General features: G+C 52.4%; 1 long non-coding RNA gene across 2 annotated transcripts in view; it reads right to left on the reverse strand.

The window, feature by feature from the left end:
• The window catches only part of LOC111774249 (uncharacterized), a 73,624-nt gene extending 67,467 nt beyond the window's left edge, over window positions 1–6,157 (reverse strand). The window contains exon 1 of one of the 2 annotated variants that reach the window (XR_002809124.2): window positions 5,774–6,127. This is a non-coding gene — a long non-coding RNA (uncharacterized lncRNA). Of the gene's footprint in view, window positions 1–5,773 lie in introns of both variants that reach the window. The other variant, XR_002809123.2, reaches the window with a different exon arrangement.
• Window positions 6,158–13,431: the final 7,274 nt, after the last annotated feature.

A 13,431-nucleotide genomic window follows, 5' to 3' on the forward strand; every position in this document is an offset into this window, starting at 1 on the left:
GCTGCTTCGAGTCCTCTGCTGCCACTTGCTCTAGCCATTAACTGGGAGCTGGGACATCTGGCTTCTAGTGCCCTAAACTCTGAAGTTGGAGTGACCCCTGAGCAGGGTGACCATAGTCCTGGTTGTCTGGGGAGAGTGTTGGTTTAAACCTGCTGTCCTGGTGTGACTGCTGAGTGCCACCTCTCATTCTCAAAAGTATCGTGGTTTGTAAGAGACATTCCACTGCCCCCTAACCTACAGCGGGAATGGCCATGGCTTCCTGGGGGTGAGGAGCGCTTCAGCCATCCACGGCCATGCCCCGGCCTGCAGGAAGGGTTCATGGTGATCCTCCTCAGCAGACAGGCTTCCGTTCTGTCCTAAGACCTCAGGGGGACAGACATTGCCCCCCTCAAAGCTGAGGCAGCCTCCCCACAGGCACTGTGGCCTTACCTCCCTCTCACCTGTGCTCAGTGGAGGAGCATCTCCAGGCCCCTCCCCACAAATCTCTTTAAGGGCAGCCGTGACATTCCCCTGGACCGCCTGCTACCAGCAGCCTTCTCCTCCCTATCTGGAAGGTCCCAATTTCTCGGCATTTCATTTCTCCCACCCTCCATCAGCTCCCAGTCCTCTGTCCTTAGGATCACAAACCGTGACTTCTCCACCTTATGTCACTAGGGCCTGGGAAGAGAAGATGCTCCACGAATGCCTCTTTTCAATAAATCATTTTTGAATGAATGAAGCACTGGCGAAATTAAGCTAAAGCTGCGAATGTGGTGCACTAGGCCCTGGGCCCTGCGAGCCTGGGCTCCGGATGTGGGCGCGTTGGGAACCCCCTTTCCAGAAGAGTTGCGGGAGGGGGCGGATCCCAGTGAAGCCGGCCTGCTGCTGCAGGCAGGAGGTCGTGGGCAGATGGGAGGGGGGAATTCCTTCTGTTCCTGTGCCTGTGCCCCTCTCGAATTGCATGCCCAGGCTCCTGCCCCAGAACCTTCTCCTTTTTAGCCAAACTCACTTCCTCTGCTCAGAAAAGAGGAAAAACTCTTTTGTTGTATGAAGGGGCATCCAGTGTAGAAGGGGCTGCCTTATACTTTGTATCGAGGATCCTTTTTATTTTATTCTTTTTCACGGTATTTACTACCTATTTAGTGTTTATGAAGCACTCCCTAGGCACCAGGCTGTGCTAGGCACTGGGCATGCAGTCGCGAACAAGACGGGGCAGTGTCTCCACCCGTGTCTTCAATCACAAAGTCCAAAGCTGGCCCGGACAGTATTCAGAATGCAGTCAGACAGTGATTTCTGGCGGCCTACATACTGGACTTGTCAACGTGAACGGTGATCTTTACATAGGTCCCTAAAAGCGATGGGATAGCATCTGCTTAAGAACAGAACTATGGGAGTCAGGTAAAACCATTTTCTTTTCCTTTTTTGAGGAAGATTAGCCCTGAGCTAACATCTGCTGCCAATCCTCCTCTTTTTGCTGAGGAAAACTGGCCCTGAGCTAACATCCATGCCCATCTTCCTCTACTTTGTATGTGGGACACTTGCCACAGCATGGCTTGCCAAGCGGTGCCATGTCCACACCCAGAATCTGGGCCACCAAAGTAGAACGTGTGCACTTAACCACTAGGCCACCTCGCTGGCCCCTAGAACCATTTTCAAATCTCAGTTCTGTGTCCCCTGGGACAGTTATTTAACCTCTGTCCCATTTGTGAAGAGTAGGTAATGCCGTCAACCTTGGAGGATTCTGTGGCGGGCCCCATGTGATAGTGGCTGTAAAGCACTTAGCACGGTGTCTGACGCTTGGGGACACACAGTACATGGAACCAATGATTGTCCCTGAGGACTGGAGTTTCCTATGCCTGTGAGCTGAAGATTCTGTTGCCAGTTGACATAGCCGTGTGTTCCAAGACAGTGGTTGCCAAACTTGGCTGAGTTGAAGAATCACTGTGGGAGCTTTTTAAAAATACAGATTTCTAAGCCCCACCCCAAACCTACTGAACAGAAACTCCAGGGATGGGGCCTGGGAATTTGCATTTTTAGACATCTCCAGGCTTGCAGTCTGCTAGGGAGAGCGAGGTGCAGGGGCTCCGATGAGCCCCGGCCCGCACCTCTGGCCCCAGCCCTGCTTCTCCTCGCTCTGGAGCTGAGCATCCCCAGCCCCAGCTTGCCTTCCCCAGGCTGTGGTGGGTCCCTTCTGGGCCAGGCGGCTGCTCCTGCTCGTAAAGCTCCCGATGAAAGGGGAGACAGACAGGAGAGGTCAAAGTTCACACAAGCTGCTCCGCCTTCTGTTTCATTTACAAGTGGCAGTCACCTCATTAAACCCAGTCTCCCTCCCCCCAGCCCTCGCCCCACAGCCCACCCCACACATGCCACGCTGCCCCCTCCTCCCCTCAGCCCTGGCTGGGCGTCAACATAGACACTTGGTTGGAGAACAAGTGGTCCAGAGGCAGACAGGTGACATTCTGGACATGCCCACCCACACTCCCTTTGGCGAGTCCAGGACCCCAAACTAGCCCAAGGCCTGGGGTAGAGAACTTGCTCAACAAATGTTTGATTTGTGAAACTCGGGCATTTATAAATGCATAAACTGGCATTTTGACAGCCATAAGACAACTCAGGCTTGGAAATGAGAGCTGATTCCTTCAGGAATTCCCGAGGAGGTGGCGTGCAGAAGGCAGGTCACCCACCGGGAGCTGAACCCTGGCTGTGCCGGTGACTTGCTGTCCCCCTCTCGTGCTCGGCTCCCTTCCCCAGACAAGAGGGGCTGCTGAGAGGATCAAATGGGGTAGACCAGGGAGCGATCCCCAGCGATGGGGTGCGCAGAGGACCTAGCAGGTGGAGAGGGGCGGTGGTTCCTGGGGCAGGGACATTTAAACCAGGCCCTGAAGGAGGGGCCCTAGCCAGGCCATGGGGGCATGCCGGTGAGAGAAGCCAAAGAGAGGGCGGGGCCGTGAGTAGGGGCACCAGGCCCCATCTGAGGAGGAAGAAGGTGGAGTGACAGGCGATGAAGGGGTCACAGTTACCCCAGGAGTGGGAGCCAGGCCTACACAGGCCTTCCTGGACAGATTCCAGACTCTGAGGAAGAGTGGAAGCCGCTGAGGGGCTTTAGGCCGGTGGTGAGGCGGCTAGACTTGCCCCTTCCTTTTCAGTCTTCAAGCCAATTTGTGAACCATGGAAGGAATCTGACTCTAAAGTCATCCTCAGGATGGTCCCCAGGAACAGGGCAGACAGAAAGCCCTTCTCCTCAGCCACCCCTCCCCCCACCCCTTCACAACAGAGAGACACAGAACTTGGGACTCAGGACAGGGCTGATGACAGCCCTGAGGGGGTGGAGGCGCCAGTGTTTCCATACAGGGCGCGTGGGGAGGCAGGCCCTGGAAGGAGGGCCAGGGGCCGGCCTGGGAACGCTAGCAGAGCAGGCGTGGCTGGTACTGAGAGGGGTCACTCAGCTGGGGAGCAGTTACAGCTTACAGGGGCCCCAGGCTCGGGGTGCCAGAGAAGAGGGTGCCATCAGTGCTGTGGTCTCTGTGAAGGGTATCCAGTGAGCCTGCCACTAGGCCTCTCCTGGTGAAAGGGAGGCTGAAGCTGCCACCCAGAGGAGAGAAGGGACATTAACACAAAGGAGAGACAGACCCAAGAGAGAAAAAATGAAGGGAAAGAGCACCAGCGAGGGAAAGATTCCAGTCCAAACAGAAAGGAAAAGGCTCTAAATAGGGAAAACAGCAGAGGGATGAACGTATACAAAGGCTGTGAGAGAAAGAGAGAGATGGACAGAGAGACACACACACACAACAGAGAGAAAGAGAGACCATGGCAGAAACTACGACAGAGGCAGACAGACAGACGATGGGCAGCCAGCACTATCTGGAGCTTGACCCTGTTATGAGGGCTCCTGACCTCAGTGCTGGGGGGCAGGCCTGAGTGCTGTGCTATCAGTGGCCTCCCTCTCCCATTCTCCCGCCTGCAACCCCAGACGCAGCGTCAAGCTTCCCCATCCTCTCTGTGAGGTCCCACCTACAGGCAAGGACGCCCTGAGACAGGCCAGTGGGGTCGTGGGGACTGCTAGTGGTCCACCCACAGCAGCCTTGGGCAGGTAGGGGGGGCTGTCCATGGGGTATCAGGAACAAGAGCCTCTGGGAAAGACAAGGTCTGGGAGCCCCCAGGCATCCCACCCATGGGGACATCTCCCCCAGTTCACAGACTCTCCCAGTTCAGCTGCAGTGCTTGGCGGCAGGCTGGTTGGCATCTGTCCGGCGGAGAGCTGACACGAGGGGCCAGGGAGGGCAGGCAGCCGACCAACGCCAGGACGGTCCCTGTCACTTGCTTCACCCTGAAGCTTGTCCCTGTCCTCACACCCTCCAGGATGGGCTCTCTGGAGAGGCTCAGTGCCTGGCCCTGAGTGGGTACCAGGGGAACAGTGCAAAGTCCAAGTGTGGGGAGGAGGACAGGGACAGAGCCCCTCACAGGAAGCAGCCTGTGACCAGCACTGGTCAGCGCACAAAGGCTGCTGTGTTCCCATCTGCCCTCCTCCCCAAGGGGGTCCTGGACCTTGCTCTTCCAGCCCTGCCTTCCCCAGGTGTCCTGAGCTACCTGGTCTTGTCAGCGATGGCTGGGACAGGACACCAGCACTGACAGCTTTTGTCACAGCCCCCAGTCATGCTGGGGAGGTGAGGACAGACAGAGGGCTGCTTGTCAGATAGGCCGTGGGGCCACTGCTAACCCCACCCCACCCTCCCTAAAGGTGGGCACGGGGAACAAAGCCGCTGGCATCCCCCCTGCCCCAGGCTCTCCCCTCTGCTCTCCTTCCTACTCTGCCTCTTGTTCCCCACTCCCTGCTCCAGAGAGCAGCGCTGGCAGCAGCTAAATTGCCCAGGAAGGAGTGATGCTGGTGCTGAGTGAACTTGCTTGGGAGGATGGGAAAGAAATAAAGCTTCTGACGTAGAGCCTCAACCACCCCCTTCCCTGATTTGGGGACACAGAAAGGAACTGATGCCAGATCTGGGAGGTTCCTGTAACCCTGGTATCCTGTGCTTCTGGCCCTCAACTCAGGACCCAAAGAGCCCTGGCTTCATGCCAGCATCTGCAAACCACCCCACACTCCTCAAGCAACCCAGGCCCTTCAGGGCTGTGGCAATGCTGTGTTCTCTCTCACATCTGTTCGCTTCCAGGCCGGGGGCCTTGGCTGGGGGTCTCTGCCATGTCCTCCACTCCCAAGTCTTGGTCTCCAGCTCCATCTTTGGTGGACAATCTGGTCTGGGGAACACCTGTGTTCCCACCGGTCCTCAGGGCCAGCTCCTGAGCTGCCCTGGGGGCTCCTGACATTCACTCCTGGGGCCAAACTGCTTGGGTGTCACTTGGCAACTCCTAAGCCAAGGCGTCCCCACGTCTAGCCTGGAACTGCAGCCTCTGCTCACAGGGGAGGAGCCGGCTCCCCTTTCCCATCCTACTTCTCCCCAAAAGTGTAGTAAGGAAGCATAGTTAGGGCTGTTCTCCATACCCTGGGGACTCTAGGAAAACATACTAATGGCCTAAAGAGCCTAACCTGAGACCTGCTCCCCTCCAGAAAAGTTGGTGGAAATCTATGAGCCAGCTGAGACTAGACAGCTCGATGGCACGATGGACACAAGGGTGTGCTCTGGTCTCAGTCTCCTCCCTTCCAAGCTGCGGGCCGTGGGGCAACCTGCTTCACTCGATTTCCTGGTCTCTAAAATACCCACTTTGGAACGGCTGTGAGGATTCAATCAGATGGCACAGATAAAACACACCGCACAGTGCCCAGGACAGCGTAAGCACTCACGTGAGCAGGTCCTGTTGCTCTCACTGTCCCGCTCAGGAACGATCAGGTCAGAACCTGCTGCCCAGGACTGGGGCGGGGGGCCCATCCCTCCGGGCCCAGGGGCGGGGACCTCCCTTCAGGGAGGTTCCACTCCAACGACAGGGAAGACTCCTGAGCTGGATCCAAATATTGAGTTACTTCACTGCCCTACTCTGCGACGCTGAATTTGTGGGTTCCCGGCAGGGGGCTGAGGCGGCTATTTCTTCTCCGAAATCAGTTTCTTGGCATAATGAGACTCAGGGGCCTGCAACTAGAAAGGCTCTCAGAGAGTGTCTCGAGCTGAGATTGCAGGCGTTGTCTCTTCCCACTCATTTCACAGGCCAGGACACTGAGGCCCAGAGAGGTGGTGACGCCGCTGTCGGCAGAATAAAAATAGCACAAGTGAATCATCTTCCCATCGTAAGACGTTCCTTCTGTTCCAGGCTCACACCCCGCTCTCTTCTCAGGGCTGCTGTCCATCCAGGTCAGGATCCGGAAAGGGTGGAAAGAGGATAACTGGGACTTCTTTGTTGACCTCGAAGATACCTGTACCCCTGGCAAATGCAGGGCAGGGCCAAGGGCTCTGAAGCCTGACAGACGTGGGTCAAAATCTGGTTCTGCTGTGCACCAGACGTGACCTCAGGGAGCCAGAGGGTCCTCCTCTGTAAAACAGAAATGAAAATGAGGGAGAATAGCTTGTTGCTCATAGGCTATCACTGAGAGCTTTAATTAAGCTAATACACTAAGAGGCTCTGTGTGGGCAACAAACGTCGAACGTTGAAGTTACTGTCACTGCTGGGAGGGAGGGAAGGCAGGGTATGCCTTGGGAGGGGTCACAGGCCCTCTGTCCTGCTCTCTTTCCTTTTTGGCTTTTCTTCCCTAGGCCAGAGAAGTAGAGGACAGGGCAAATCTGGTTTATAACTCCAGAAAAAAAAAACACCAGGGAAACTTCTGGAAAATTCTGTAACTTTAGACAGGAAAAAGGCCAGACTCCCTGGCTGGGCCAGGATGAGCTGGCAGCTTTTCAGTCCTGGCTCAAGGAGGTGCTGGTGTGTGTGCGTGCGTGTGTGTGTATGTGTGTGTGACTCCAAGGACTCAAGCTCAGGAGAGCCAGCAGCCCTCCCTCCTGTCTATCCTTCTGTCTTCTGCATCCCTCCCCTCCCTCATCTTCTCTTCCCCACCAGTGAGTGTGGGAACCCTTGGAGGGGGTGAACTCCTTGCAGCATGAGCGTGTCAGACCAGGCCTGGCAGCTGCCGGTTGGAAATATGGTTGAAGGCAGAGCCCATGACCTCTGAGGTCCCTCCCCACACTGAGATTCCTGATTCCAATGAGAGAATCCTCTTCTCTGACTCTCAGAACTGGGTGTTTCCAGCATGAAGTAACTACTACCTGCCCCTTAGAGTCAACTCCAAATGAAGTAGAAGGGTTTGGCCCCCACCCAGATGGTCCCCTCCCAGTGCCACTCCCCCAACCCACTCCCTACTCCCACTGCGAAGAGGGTGGGTAAGCTGGCCCAGGGCGCACCATGAACAGCAGGCCACGGGGGCCACAGGCTGGAGGTTTGGGACAAGGAGCCCAGAGCAGCCCAAAGGCTTAGGTGGAGAACTGGCCCCAGAGGACGGAGAGATGAAAGGGGTGACGAAGACAAGCTGGCGTCTTCCCCACAAAGCCTGTGATGGGAGAGGAGATTGTCTCCCTCCACAGCCCCGCCCCGGCCCTCACCTCTTGCTCCCTCCCTGACCTCCTTACTCACATCAAAGTGGGGACTCCTTCCCCTTCTCCTCTCCCTGAATGGGTCCAGGTCATCACTCCTGGCTCCCTGAAGCTGCTGATGGACAGATGGTAACAGCTCCCAGAGTGCTGAGAGAAGACTTGCTTCGGGTTAGCACAGCTCTCTGCATGGGGAAGGCTGCTGTGCCAGCGGCCTCTTCCTGCATCCCAGCCTCACAGCTCCCTTAGGACAGTTTGGTTAGTGTGCATTGAGAAAACAGGGTATACCACCAGCTCTGATGCTGGGGTTCAGGGGCCTACAGATGCAGGAGGTGGGAGATGCAGGAGGGGTGAGGGGCCCAAGGACTCCTCAATCCATGTCAGAAAGGCTGTGGGAGCAACAGAGGGTCCTGTGGGGAGAGGGGGGTGAGGCCTGCCTTGGAGGAGCTTATCACACCAGTGGAGGAGAAGGGCAGGGAGGGCGGCAGACATCACACGTCTAATGTGCCTAAAACATCACGGTGGCAGAGGCTTCCAAACATGTCACTCTCATGTTCCCTTTGCTGTGTATTAAATAATGTCTCATTTACCTGTTTTTATTAGTCAAAATCATACATGACTATCAATCAGTGCTTCTGATCAACAAAGAAATAGCAATGTTTTTTACTACACTGAACGAAAATAAAATCAGCCAGGAGCTAAGAAGCCTTGACATTGTAGCTGAGCTGTGCCACCCTGTGGCGGGTGAGTTGCACTTCCATCAGGCTTTTTAACAGTTGAGAACAGCTGGATCACATGGTCCGCAGCTCTATAACGAACTTGGAGTACTTTTATAACTGATTCTATTTCACATTCACTCCAGGAGCCCAAACCATGATCCCCCTCCTACCTCACTCTCCACCAGAGAACAGAAAACTCCAGGTTTTTTACTAAAAAGTAGGGGACTAAGATGTGCAACACTGGGGTGGCCAAAGTCAGGGTTATCAGGAGGTTAGAGAAAGACAGTGAAAGATTCTTGTGGAGGATACTTGATTAAAACCACATTTTGGAGTAGCTCAGCGGAAAGGGATAGAATCTGGGAGACTGCTGACATCTCGTGGCCAAGCCAGAGACTGCAGTTATTTCTCGTTTTGCTTCCTTCATGGTAATACTGTAATGAAAGTAAACTGTTCCCTATGAAATTATCTATATTCAACCCAGCATGACCTTCAAAAATGGCAATTTACCAAAAAATTCCATGGGGGAAAGGATAATCAATTCAGCAAATGGTGCTGGGACAACTGGCTACTCCCATGCAAAGGTGGACACCTTCCTTACATCACACACAAAACGTAACTTAAATGGGTCATAGACCTAAATGTACGAGCTAAAACTAGAAAACCATTAGAAGAAAACATAGGAGGAAATCTCCATGACTTTGGATTAGGCAATGTTTTCTTAGACATGACACCAAAAGCACAACCTACAGAAGGAAAAATAAATTAGATTACATCAAAATTAAAAACTTTCGTGTTGTAAATGATATAATCAGGGAGGTGCAAAGACAACCCACAGAAGGGGAGAAAATGTTTGCAAATAACATATCTGATAAGAGACCAGTATTCAGAATATATAAAGAACTCTTACAACTTAATAATAAAAAGACAACCCAATTTAAAAATGGGCAAAGGATTTGAATAGACATTTCTTCAAACAAAATATATAAATGGCTACTAAACACATGAAAAGATGCTCAATAACATTAGCCATCAGTGAAATGCAAATCAAAACCACAATGAGAAACCACTTCACATCCCCTAGGATGTCTACAATCAGAGATAGGTGTTATCACAATCAGAAATAAGTGTTGGTGAGAAAGTAGGACCTTACACATAGTAGCTGGGAAGGCAAAATGGTGCAACCACTTTGGAAAACAGTCTGGCGGTTCTACAAAGAGTTAAGTGGAGTTCTCATATGACCCAGCAATTCCACTCCTAGGTATGTGCCCGAGAGAGAGGAAAACATACACCCACACAAAAACTTGTACATGAATGTTCACAGCAGCATGATTCACAATAGCCAAAAAGTGGAAACAATCATCAACTGATGAGTGGATAAACCAAATCTGGTATATTTATAGAATGGAATATTATTCAGCAATAAAAAGAAATGAAATAGTGATATATGTTACAACATGGATGAACCTTGAAAACATTATGCCGAGTGGAAGAAGCCAGGCACAAAAGATCATATGTCGCCTGATTCTATTTATGTGAAGTATCCAAAGTAGGCAGATCTATAGAGACAGAATATAGATCAGTGGTTGGCTACAGCTGGGTGTAAGCCGGAATGGGGAGGACTGCTCAAAGGGTATAGAGTCTTTTTGTGAGGATGAAGACATTCCAAAAATAGATCATGGTGATACTTGTCCAATTCAGTGAACATGCTAAAACTATTGAATCACACTCTTTAAATGGATGAATTTTAGGTATGTGAATTTTATCTCAATAAAGATCCTTTTTCAATGGCAAATTTAATCTGTTTCAACCTAATATATTACATTAATTGGACCCTTACCGTATGTTAGGAACTCTTCTGGGAACTTAATATGAATTATTTCATTTAATCCTTAAAATATGTCTAATATAGGTACTATTACTATACCCATTTTGCAGGTGAGTGAACTGAGGCTGGGTAAGTAAATTACCTGCGGTCATAGCAAATAGATAGCAGAGCTATGATTTGAATCCAAGCCCATCTGCCACCAGAGCCTGAGAGCCACACCACACTGCTAGGGCTGCCTCTCTGCTCAGTCACCACTTTTTGAGGGTTTACAGGTACAGGGCTTGGGGGCCAAAGACACAAAGATGAAGACTTGAGGCCTGCCCACAAGCAGCTCGCAGCTTGGGAGGAGGTAGATACAGTTAGAGGAAATGATTAAGATACACTGTAGTAAGTGCTGGATGGTAAGGGTGGCACAAGCTCGAGGTGCTCTGGGAACACCAGGTCAATGCCCATCCTCTGGCCTGCCCTCTGTGGAAGCAGGAATGTATAATAGCACTTACAGCAGATGGGGAGGGCTACCCCCAAAACCTGTTCCTCCCCCATTTATTGCCAACTCATCTCATCAACTTGCCTACTCAAACAGAGGCCGTGGGAGTAATCCTACATTCTCCCTTTAGCCCAAAATCCATCGACCTGTCAGTTCTACCCATTCCACTTCCAAGCTGTAATGCAAACCTGTCTACTCGGCCTCCAGTGCCCCACCCTAGTGCAAGCCACAGCCACATCTCACCTAGACACGGCAAGGGCCTCCTCACCAGTCTCCCTACTGCCATGTTTACCTCTCGGCAAAACACTGCACACGTTCATTGAGGAGTTCCGTAGGGTGAGCCGGAAGCTGGCCAACAGCCGTACAGGTATGCAGGGTGGGCATTAGTTCTGGGCATGGGGTGGGGAGTGTTAAAGAGAGGTGATATGAATAGTGTGTGCCCCATCGTGAGCGTGGACATTTCTACATGTGTATGGACATACTGATGTGGGCTCAAAGGCACGGGTTACCTGCGCAGGATATGTTTGGGTGCAGGTCACTGCAACTGCATCTACACAGCATGGGGAAATTCCCGTGAAAGAGCTGCACCCTACTGTGTGATCACCTCTGATTATTATCCCTCCTTCACTGCTTCGGATTGTAGCAAATGAGTGTGCTAAGTGGGGTGCAAGGAAGGAGGTGAATAGAAATGTCCCAAGGCCATTTTCCTGAAAGGACCCTGAGACCCCAGCTGCTGGGAGTGTGTATACAGCCACCAAGGCGGGTCGCTCACTGGGAGTCAGGAAGGTGAAGGGTTCCCTAGATAGGAAGCTTCTGAATCCTTGGAAATTCCCAAGTAATGGAAGTCCTTGTTATTCATGATGGGTCCTGATAGTCTGTGCTAAAGTGGTGACCCACGGTGGACCCCTGGGTGGCTTTAGGATGGGGGCTGGCCACAGCAGAAGACCAGCCATGTGATTAGAGGGCTGGGGCTTTAAGACGGGAAGGGGAGCTGGACTGAGTTCAGTCACGTGGCCGGTGATCTAACCAATCGTGCTACATGATGAAACCCCAATAAAAACTCCAGACACCGAAGCTGAAGGGACCTTCCTGGTTGGTAACATCCATGTCTAGGAGGGTGACATGTCCTACCCCCTGGGACAGGACATGGTAGCTGCATGATTGGGACCCTCCCAGACTGTCCCCATGTGTCTCTTCTCTTGGCTGGTCCTGATTTGTATCCTGTTATGGCTGTAATAAAACAGTAAGTATAGCACTTTCCTGAGTTCTGGGAGTCATTCTAGTAAATTATCAAGCCTGTGTGGGTTGTGGGAACCCCTGAATTTGTGGCTAGTTGGTGACAGGGTTCAGAATATGCTACCCCAAATCACGGCACCTTGGCATATTGAATATTGTAAAGGCAAGAAGTTTGAGAAACAGCAGAAGCAGGAAGGTCCCTCTGTCCTCCTCTGCTTCCATTGCCCCTCTTCCCTGAAGCAGGCCATAAACCCTCCCATGTGAGGTGCCCTCCCTACACCGAGGAAAGAAGCATCTTTGTCCCTAGAAACAACGAGATACCAGAAGAATCCTCAGCGACAGGCCTGGCTGAGCGTCCCCTAGTCTACTAACAACGACCTCCTCCTCCTCAGCCTGCCACACTCCTCCACGACCGGCCACTCTTCCTCAAACCTAGCATGAAAGACTCAGGTCTGTTTCTTTGGATCTTCATTTCCTTATAAAGGCTCCTGGATCATGTAAAACTTCTATTAAATAAATTTGTTTTTGTCCTGTTAATCTGTCAGTTCAATTATTTAGACCCAGCCAGGGACCCTAAGAGGGTCGAGAAGAATTTTCCGTCCTCTACATTGGTCACAAAGGCGAGTGGCCTGGGAACCCCTGAGCTTGTGGCTGGTGTCTGCAGAGGAGTCTCTGGAGGACTGGGCACTTGTGAGGTTTGGCTCAACCCCGGGCAGTTAGTGTCAGAATGTCAGTGCACCGAGGCAGCACTGCTCACCCCATGGGGGAAAGTCGCCTGCGTCCCGGGCCTGCTTTGCACAGCACAGATAGGCTGTTTTTCGTATGTGCTACTAGGCATGCGGGCTGAAAACAGCCCAGAACGCCAAGGGCAGCAGACTTAGAAAACGTGGGGTGGGTTTTGCTGTATCCCTCTGTCCTAGTTCCAAGAGCCCTCCTCCGCTCTGAGCCAGGAACCTGGCAATGGTCTCAACACCTGCTTCTGAGTGTGGTCTCTGGTGGGAACTGGCAGGGTGCCTGTCATCCTATTTCTAACCCACTCTGGCCCTCTCCCTTCCAGATCTATCCCGTCATGGTTGAAGTACAGAGAGAGGGAAGCTGGTGCTCAGGAAGAGGGAGTAGGATTGAAGAGGGAAGTGCCTTTTCAGAGAAGGGTTGGGGGTGGAGTTCAGACTCAATGACTAACTGGACTGGGGATGGGTGCGAGGGAGAAGTTTAGGGTGGTTCCCACGACTCTGGGGAGACCTTTTAACCGAGATAGGTGACAGGAGAGGAGGACCAGGTCTGGAGAGAGATGAGCAGTTTGGGAATGATTCAAGGAGCTCCTAGGGAACTCCAAGGGACAATAGCGACAGGCAGATAGATGTGAAGGTCAAGAGCTCAAGGGAGAGAACAAGGTCAGAGAGAGATTTACAAGGCTTCAGCAAACAGGCAGATGTCCCGAAAGCTGACCCAGCTCTGCTGCAAGGTCACTTGGGTGAAGAGCAGTATAGAAAGATGGAGTCCCTGGAGTATTAAGGCTGAAGCCCTTCAAGGACCCTGGGAGGAAAGCAAACGAGAAGATGCAGCAGGAGCTCATGGAATCAGAGCGAGTGAGGAGCCCAGAGTAGGGGAGGCTGGTTATGACACTTAAAGACAAGGTGTGGTATGAGGATTGAGAAAAGG

This window comes from Equus caballus, chromosome 7 (genome assembly GCF_041296265.1).
Source record: "Equus caballus isolate H_3958 breed thoroughbred chromosome 7, TB-T2T, whole genome shotgun sequence".
Classification (NCBI taxonomy): Eukaryota; Metazoa; Chordata; class Mammalia; order Perissodactyla; family Equidae; genus Equus; species Equus caballus.